The 10169-nt window shown below is 35.1% G+C and overlaps 2 pseudogenes; both read right to left on the minus strand.

The window, feature by feature from the left end:
* Window positions 1–3508: 3508 nt before the first annotated feature.
* On the minus strand, window positions 3509–6375 carry LOC125849937 (putative late blight resistance protein homolog R1A-10; annotated as a pseudogene).
* Window positions 6376–7826: 1451 nt separating this feature from the next.
* On the minus strand, window positions 7827–10166 carry LOC125849938 (putative late blight resistance protein homolog R1B-16; annotated as a pseudogene).
* Between the last annotated feature and the right edge of the window lie 3 nt (window positions 10167–10169).

The following is a 10169-nucleotide window of genomic DNA, read 5'->3' on the forward strand; positions in this document are numbered from 1 at the left end:
GACTATGCAGATATGATCAAACAAACCAGTCTAGGAAGCTCAGGGAATATAAGGTTTTCATGAGGCTGATCTTGAGCCGCCATCCAAGCGCGAATACCTTCGTTTAAGAGAACATTTTTGGTGTAGAAAGTCTCAAATTTATAATCTTTCGCGCACTTGTTGGGTAAAAATTGATAAGGAAACTGAACTAGGAAAGAACCTTTTTGTGTATTTTTATGTGTGGTTTCATGCATTTAAGCAAGGATGGTTGGAGGGATGTAGGAATATAATTGGATTTGATGGTTGTTTTCTCAAGGGAGCTTGTAAGGGTGAGCTATTAGTTACTGTTGGAAAGAATGGGAACAATCAAATGTATCCCATTACCTGGGAAGTTGTGGATATAGAAACAAAACATAGTTGGAGCTGGTTCATAAGATATTTAATTGCTAATCTAAACTTGGGAACTGGTGAAGGTTTGACTATAATGTCAGATATACAAAAGGTATTGATAACACAATTTCTTATATTTTAGTTTTAATTTGATCTTTACTACTTTAATTACTTACTCTGTACATATTTTTTGTTAGGGACTTATTCCTGTCTTGTTAGAGTTGTTACCAAATGTTGAGAAAAGGATATGTGCTAGACATATATGAAGTAATTGGCATGTGAACTGGAAATGAGAAGAAAGAAGGAAACAGATTTGGAGATGCTCAAAGGCCTCCTTTGAAGTCAAGTTTGGAGAAGAAGTTCATGCAATGTCCAAGCTAGGTAAGAAGGAAATAGAAGAGGACCTGCTACATTATGATCCCAGAAATTGGTCTAGGGCTTTTTTCCAAACTCACTCCAAGTGTGATGTTGTAGAAAATAACATGTGTGAGACTTTCAATTCCTGGATCTTAGCTGCTAGACATATATCAATTATTACCATGTTAGAGGATATTAGGCATAAAATGATGAACATACATATAGACATGATCAAATTTGTTGAAACATGGATATCAGACATTGCACCTATGGCAAGGGCAATACTAGAAAGAAACAAGGAGTATTCAAATAACTGTAATGTTCAATGGAATGGGTTGAATGGTTTTGAGATTAGTGAGGGGGAATATTCATTTGTTGTTGACTTGGAGAAGAAGCATTGTGACTGTAGGTTGTGAATGTTAAGAGGTATTCCTTGCCCTCATGCTATTTGTGCTTATTATTACTTGAATCAAGATCCTGATCAACAATAAGATTAGATTTAATAATTCATTTGCATTTTCTGATTATTCTACAAGTTATTCATATATCCTTATTTATGCTATATAGTCTACAATGGGAGGTCCATCACATTCTACTTTTAGAACCACATATGCAACTACGCAAACATCAGTAAGATTGGATTTAATAATTCATTTGCATTTTCTGATTGTTCTACAAGTTATTCATATATCCTTATTTATGCTATATAGTTTACAATGAGAGGTCCATCACATTCTACTTTCAGAACCACATATGCAACTACACAATCAAGTCAACCAAGTTCTGTTTGTGCTGACACAACATTTGTGCCAAGACCTCCTCAAAATAGGGTTCAAGTTGGGACTGGAAGAGGATTGGGAAGAAAAAAAAGCTAATGTAAGAGGGACCCCATTTGTTACTGAAAGAGATAGTTCTTCTAGTCAACTGCCACCTTTATCAGGTCACAAGAGACCATACAGTTCTGCCTCATTTGCTGCTGCTATTGATCCTACAACTGGAGCCCAAGTATTTAATGTATGTTCACTTAATATGTTTACTCTGTTTGGTATATATTCTGATAACCATATTATGATCTTACCTTACCTTATCTTACACTTTTTTTGTTATATTACAGCCTGGTACATCAAGTGAGAAGATTCTACATGGGCCAACAAAATTAAAGAGTGCTTCACCAACCAATATAGACATTGGCTTTAAACTTCGTGGCCTAAAATGGAAGGAAAAAGATGTAGTCGGTACCTCACAGTTACAACAAATGAAAGCAAACAGGAAAAATTAGAAGTAGTTCATTTGGAAAGTTGTTATATTTTGGCCCATGTTAAAATGGTCTTCAACAACCTACTCTTTAGTTTATTTTGAACACTCGTGTAATGTATTTTTGAACCATGCCTTTGTGTTAGCAAGACTATGTATTTTTGAACCATGCAAGACAATGGTTTTTGATTACCTCTCAATGCATTTGTGTTATGTATTTTTCAACCATGACTTTGTGTTATGTATTTTCTAGCCATGCATTTGTGTTATTAGCTCAGTTTTTGAACAACAACTACACTACCTCTCAATGTATTTGTGTTTTTGTCAATAAGAGTAGTCGATCCCAGAACTAATTTCAGAACACAGGGAAAGTTAGAAAACAGAGGCAAGTTACAAAAGAGACATTGATCAATTCACACTGGAAGCTACAAAATTCGACACTGATCAATTCAACACTGATCAATTCACATTCAAACTTCCAATTTGATACAAAATATGAACTTAACAGACCAATTAAGTACAACACTAATTGATCTAGAATAGCCTCCTAACTACTGCAAAACTAAACAATTAAGTACTACAATCTTGAACTACTATGAACTATACAATAATAAATAACCATTTTATAGTTAGCAGACAAAGAAAAACAATCACAACTCTGTTAAATTTGACATTTTCCCAATCCCTTTGGAGTTTAACTTCCTTGAGCTTCTTGTTCAATACCATTATCTTCTCTTCATTTTCATTCAATTGAAATTTCAAAGAATCCCTTTCTTCTTCAAGCTCTTTCACTTTTCTCTTTAGTCGATCAATCAGATTTTGACCATCTATGAATCTATTCATTAAGGATGATTCATCAGCATTTTCAAGTGACGGATCAATCCATCTAAAATAGCCACATCAACCATTTTCCTACAAACCACATAACAGTAATAAATATACAAACATGTTGATTTTTCAAATAATACAATAACAATAGTTTTTGTTCGAATAATTACAAACCTTTGATGCTTTGCATCCAAAAAATCGACGACCTGGGTTCAATGGAGTCCTCGAAGTTTTCAGTCGACAATAATAACCACACTTACATACATAGACTTCCTCGATATTCAATGAACTTTGCGACATTTGATAAAAGAAAATGGCTTGATTTAGAAGAGAGAAATGTTGGATATTTAGAGAAAGAAGAGAGAATTGGGGATTTAGGGTTCTAACATGGATTTGGGGGAAGAAGAATTGGGGATTTTATATCCAAGTTAAAATTTTAACGTTGGATGTCTTAAATGCAGGGTAAAAAATGGGAGAAAAAACAATTCACGCGCCCCATTTGCGTGAATCACAGATGATTTTCCATGTAGGCAAACAATGCTTAGACGGTTCAAATCTGGGGTGGTAGAGGTGTTGAATAGGTATAGGTGTAGTTGAGGTGTCTAAATGAATAATGAGGACAACTTTGAGGGGCCGGAGATGACTTTGGCCTTTGGATTAAGAATGAGTAAGTCTATGACTCTATGCTATGTGTATCGATCTAGGACAATAAAAGAACTTGGAGACTATCACATCCTATGTTTTCTTCGATTTCTTTTTTGATATTAATAGCTGAAACCCCAAGACAGTTGGTGTAGTCATACAGTTTAATAAGTCGCAGTGTTGGAATATCTGTAAAGCTTGGAGGGATCTCTTTGTAGAAGTAACCATTTCTTATAGACAGCACCTCAAGCACGGGAAATGATTCCTCTGAAGCTTTCAATTCTTCCATCCTCACAAAGTGTAATGCCAAGTATTTGAGTGCAGGGAACTCCACATTTGTGACGTCCCAGCAATTGTGCTTTATGATCCTCAAAGGAAATCCCCCCTATAAAGTGAGACTTTGAAGCTTCTTCAATCTTGCAATGTTTAAATCATTTCTTTCGTTAAGAAACAACTGTCAATGCACAAATGCCTAAGATTTGAAGGGAAGACAAAGTAGCTCTCCCAACCAACTGAATCCAAGAATCCCCGAGGGCTTATGACTAGATTAAGAGATTGAAGACGAGTATGAACTTCCACTGAGGGAAACAATGGACAACTAGGTAAAGCTTCAACACGGAGGCTGAGTTCTTCAAGATTCGCAAATCTCCACCAAAACCTTGGATTCATATCATCCACACATATAAGATGAGAGTGAAATGTCTTCAAGTTCTCTAGCCTAGTTGTTGAAGTTTCTTCAAAAATTGCTTTATCATTGTCATCCCATACCAAGAAAAGTTTGTTTACATTCAAATGCCTCAGCTTCTTCATTTTCCAGATAGCTGCAGGCGATGTCCTTCTTAATTTAGATGAATGAACAACTAGAGTTTGAAGATCCAACAAGTGAGATATCCACTAGAAATCAAATTCTTCAACAAAAATTTCAAGGTACCTCAAGTGAGTCAGGGATTGTACCGCGATAGGCCAAGAACTTGGCAGATCCTCATAAGGAAAATGCACACCCGAACAAGTCTTAACTTAACAAGTAAAGGTAAAGGATTTGATGCGTTCCATGAGTTGAAATTTGGATGAGCAATGAACTCCAAGGATCTAGAACATTCACCAAAACACTTTGTACTTTCCTTAGACTCAAGCAATGGAATCTTATCAAACTGATATTCATAATGATCTAATTGTTTAACAAGATCATCATGAATATAAACGCATAACCGTGAATTCATAGAACATAAATGCTGATATGGACTGTATGGCACTGTGAGCTGCATAAACTTTTCTTCTTTAAGTTTTATCAAGCAAAACTCACGCACTACATCATGAAGTAAGCACATTTCTATGTCACCATTGATTTTCTTTTGAGAGACCATTACAAGGCTTCTATTAAGTAGATCGTTCAAGAAATTTCGAGATGCTTCCTCCATGTTCTCTGTTTCGACATTCAATACAAACTCTTCAGCCATCCACAACTTCAGCAGATCGTCCACTGCAATCTTATGGTCCTCTGGAAACAATCCCATGTAAAGAAGGCAGTGCTTTAAGTGGCTTTCTAAATGGTCATAACTTGATTGTATTACCTTCATACTCTACTCTTCTAAAGCAAGGGAACTTAAGTCATTTGCAACCTCGAGCCACAAGGACGCCTCTCTTCCTATTTTTGCAATAATTCCAGCAATCAGAACAACCACAAGAGGCAATCCCTTACAGTGTTGGGCAATTTGTAATCCTACTCCCACTAGATTTGAGGGACAATTCTCTCCTCGAAACACTTTCTTCTGCAATAATACCCAACTCTCTTCCATTGTTAGAAATCTAAGAGAATAAGGATCACTACAGTGCTGGAGATGCTTAGCAACTTGTTCAATTCTAGTTGTTACCATTACTCTGCATCCGCTTTCACCTCTGGGGAAACATAATCTCAAATCCTCCCATGCCTCTACTTCCCATATATCATCTAACACAATGAGGTATCTCTTGCCTATTAGAATCTTGCGCAGCATGTCAGCTACAGTATCATTCTCCTTGATTTTGCACTCTTTATTTATAGCTTGTTTGAAAATCTCAACCAACAACGTCATCCTATTATATGCTTGAGACACAGCACACCATACTTTAACATCAAAGTAATTAACAATAGAAGGATTGTTGTACACTTTCCTGGCCAAAGTTGTTTTTCCGAGTCCTGGCATTCCAAAGATTGAGAGGACATCCAACTCCTTTGTTCTTCCAGTCAATTTCTTCATTATAATTTTTGCATCATTCTCAAACCCGACGACTTCATCATCATCAATTGATGGAATGCTGCGTTTGTTGGAAAGCTCTCCAGAAGAAAGAGTTTCTTTTCCACAAGTCTCAACAACATCCATGCCTTGACTAATTAGTAACTCTACCAACATTCAATCTTTCATAAAAGAAATGAAAACAAACATTAACAATCTTAAACTTTTAGAGAAAAAAAAACCCAAACCAAAAAATTATAGTAACAAAGTAAAGTCTTATGAGTCTAAAGGCCACCACTATATAATCAAGCTGAATGAAATGAATAAACCCCTTACTTTAGTAGTTCACTTCTTCTGATCTTAGGATGGAAATGTCTATGAATTGTAATTTCTAACTTAGTATAACAATCTTAGGATCCAAATATATCACATGACATACGAAATCTAACAAAGCAGACCTCGAAAGACAACTAATCAGACAACATAAAGAGAAATAAAACAAAAGAGACACAATAATTTAATATGGATCTCTCAGTTGACCTCAGATAAGGAAATGAGCAATCTATTACCGTATAAAAGATATTACAGAATATTGAAAGAAAAATAACCTCATAAAATTTAGAAATCTGACCTTTCGTTATTGAGAGTGGCAATAGGGGTGATTAGTTGCTCCAAGGTTGCTTAATGCTTTTGGGTTTAGAGAAATCCAAACTCTAAGAAGAATGAAGAGTGATGCTAAAATCTGGATAGGAAGAGAAAAACATACCAAATACTTATTTTATTTTTGTTTCTCACCCGATGTCCGGTATCCACATTGAAGCCCGATTAAATCTGAATTTGTGCCAAAAAGTCTCATATTGGGAATAAATTGCTTCCTAACAAAGACGACTCCATACTCAAGGGGGCTCGAACCCGTGAGCTCTTAGTTAATGATGAAGGAGTACTTACCTCTTCACCACAATCTTATTGGTCATACTAAGTACTTATTATTATTCCATGATTTGCGCCTCAATATTAATTATTTATTTTTTAAGATATAAGACTATATACTAATTAATATAAATATTGTGATAAAATATTTATATTTTTTAAGATAGGTGCATAATTTTAAATGAACAAATAAAAATGATGGAGCAAGTACATGCTAATTAAACAAATATTGTAAATAGTGCTACATAGATGTTAATAATCATACACGTTAAGTTATACCACTAATCATTTTTAATTTTCTAGGTCTGGCTAAAATTTAAAACTCCCGATCAACAACAGCTGTATGCACAGTGTGCCGGTACCTCCATGTTATTTCCTTGAGAAGATACTTTTGTACCTTTTTTTTTTTTACTTATCGTAAATTTTTTTAATTGTCATAAAATTTTTTTTATATATAAAAGGAATAAATTAATTAAAATATACTAATTGACGTTAAAATAAATATTATACTGCTCTAAATAATAATAAAAAATCATATATTAAAGTTAAAAGTTATTTGAACAAATATGAATCTTTCTTTAATGTTTTTAATTCTTTTATTTATTTATATATTTATTTTGATTACCACATTATATTGTCACTACAAAATTCCTAAAAGAAAGTATATTTGAGCCATTAGATATCAGAAAATAAAATATGGGTTTTTTTTATACCAAATTTCAGGTGAAGTTATGATGGCAAAATTCCTGATTTCCCCAACATTTTATTTTGTTTCCTAACGTTTAAGATAGTGATTGACATAGATTTAGCATGTATAAAATGATTATACAATTTGAGATGAAAACAACGATCAAGAGAATAATNCCCAACTTGATTTTCTCCATTACTCAGGGCTAGCCCTCGAATCCGAAACCTCTGATTAAGAGTGGAGCACTCCACCAGTGTAATTGAACTTTGATTAAATTTTAGTTAGAACAGAAGTTAATAGAATGTTTAGTTAAATTTTTCAATGAGATTATTTTTTTTTAAAACAAATGTAATTTTCAAAAAGAAAATACTTTTAGTGAAAAAGCCGTTAGTGTTTGGTTAATTAATTTAAAAACATTTTTGGTCAACAATTAATATTTAACCAAACTTTAAAAAAATGTTTCTAAGTATATTATCTCAAAAGTACTTTTTTGTGAAAAATATTAATTTAGTATGTGAAAACAGTTTGTGCTGCTCCAAAAGCATTTATTTTCTCTCAAAAGCATAACCAAACATCTCATATTTTGAAATTGACCTCTCAAAGACCTGCAAAGTTGAATTGCAATCCCAGCTTCCAAGTTAAAAAGTTTCCTAATAAAAAAAAACAGATAAAATGTGACAATACAGAAGTGGAAATAGAGCAACTTTGAATTGCTTCTAAATACATTTATATTTGGTTTACAGCTAAAAACATGGAGACTGTCACATCCTGTGTTTTCTTCAATGTCTCTTTTGATATTCATAGCTGAAACCACAAGTGAATTGATGCATTTGGACAGTTCAATAAGTTTTAGTGTTGGAATATCCGCAAAGCTAAGGGGGATCTCCTTGAAGAAACCTCCTCTTATAACTAACTTCTCAAGCACAGGAAAGGATTCCTCTGAAGCTTTCCATTCTTCTATCCTCACACCGTGTAATGAAAAGTATTTGAGTGCAGGGAACTCCACATTTGTGACATCCCAGCAACAACAGCTCAGAAACCTCTGTAATCTCCCATAAGGAAATCCCACAAATAATTTGAGACTCTCAAGCTTCTTCAATCTTGCAATGTTTAAAACCATGTCTTCCGTCAAGAAACAACCGCCAAGGTACAAATGCCTAATATTTGAAGGGAACACAAAATACCTCTCCCATCCAACTGAATTGAACACTTTATCTAATGAGAACTTCAGAGAAACAGACTGAAGGCGAGTATGAACTTCTGGTATGGGAAACAAAGGAAACTTAGGTTCATCTTCAACTTGGAGGCCGACTTCTTGAAGATTCGGAAACCTCCACCACAACCTTGCATTCATATTATCCAACCATATATCACAAGTACGAAAAGTCTTCATGTTCTCTAGCATAGTTGTTGAAGACTCTTCAAAACTTCCTTCGTCATTAATGTCTTCCCATACCACTGGAAAACTGTCTATATTCACATGCCTTAGCTTCTTCATTTCCCATAAAGTAGCAGCCCTAAGGCGTATACTCTTATTAATTGACTTGAGCTGCAGAGTTTGGAGATCGTGTAGGTGTGATATCCACTCCAATTCAAATTGTCTGACATAAAGTGCAAGTACCTCAACTCAGTTAGTGATTGAATTGCAGTAGCCCATGAATCTGGCAATGCGACATCCATCAAATGCAATGCCCGAACAAATCTTAATTTAACAAGTAAATCTAAAAGATTCCAATATTGGTTATTCCATGTATTGAGTTTTGGATGAGCGATAAACTCCAAAGAATTTGTTTCCTTGAAATCCAGCATTGGAATCTTATCCAGCTGGTAGTCGGGATGATCTAATTGTTTAACAAGATCATCATGAATATAAATGCATAACCGTGATTCCGTGGAATACAAATGTTGATATGGATTGTATGGCACTGTGAGCTGCATATATTTGTCTTCTGTGAGTTTTCTCAAGCAGAACTCACGCACTACATCATGAAGTGAGCAATATTGTACATCACAATTGATTCTCATTCCGGAGACCATTACTAGGCTTCTGTTAAGCAAATCACTCAAGCAATTTCGAGATGCTTCCTCCATGTTCTCTGTTTCGACATTCAATACAAACTCTTCAGCCATCCACAACTTCAGCAGATCATCCACTGGAATCTTATGGTCCTCTGGAAACAATGCCATGTAAAGAAGGCAAGGCTTTAAGTGGTCTTCTAAATGGTCATAACTTGATTGTACTACCTTCATACTCTGCTCTCCTAAACCAATGGAACTTAAGTCACTGGCAACCTTGAGCCACAAGGACGCCTCCTTATCCATTTTTGCGATCATTCCAGCAATCAGAACAACCACAAGAGGCAATCCCTTACAGTGTAGGGCAACTTGTAACCCTGCTTCCAGTAGATCCGGGGGACAACTCTCTCCTCGAAATACCTTCTTCTCCAATAATTCCCAACTCTCTTCGGACGTTAGAAAGCTAAGAGAATAAGGATCACTGTGGTGCTGAAGATGCTTAGCCACTTGTTCAATTTGTGTTGTGACCATTACTCTGCTTCCATATTCACCTTGAGGGAAACATATTCCCAAATCTTCCCATGCCTCGCATCCCAAATGTCATCTAATACGATGAGGTATCTCTTGCCAATTAGAACCCTGCGCAACATGTCAGCTACATCGTCGTCCTCTTTGATTTTGATCTTATCATTTGTAGCTTGTTTGAAAATCTCAACCAATAAAGTCCTCCTATTATATGCTTGCGACACAGCACACAATGATTTAACATCAAAGTAATTAACAATAGAGGGATTGTTGTACACTTTTGTTGCCAAAGTTGTTTTACCGAGTCCGGGCATTCCAAAGATGGAGATAAGATCCCGCTCCTTTGT

The sequence above is a fragment of the Solanum stenotomum genome, unplaced genomic scaffold (genome assembly GCF_019186545.1).
Source record: "Solanum stenotomum isolate F172 unplaced genomic scaffold, ASM1918654v1 scaffold11644, whole genome shotgun sequence".
Taxonomy (NCBI): Eukaryota; Viridiplantae; Streptophyta; class Magnoliopsida; order Solanales; family Solanaceae; genus Solanum; species Solanum stenotomum.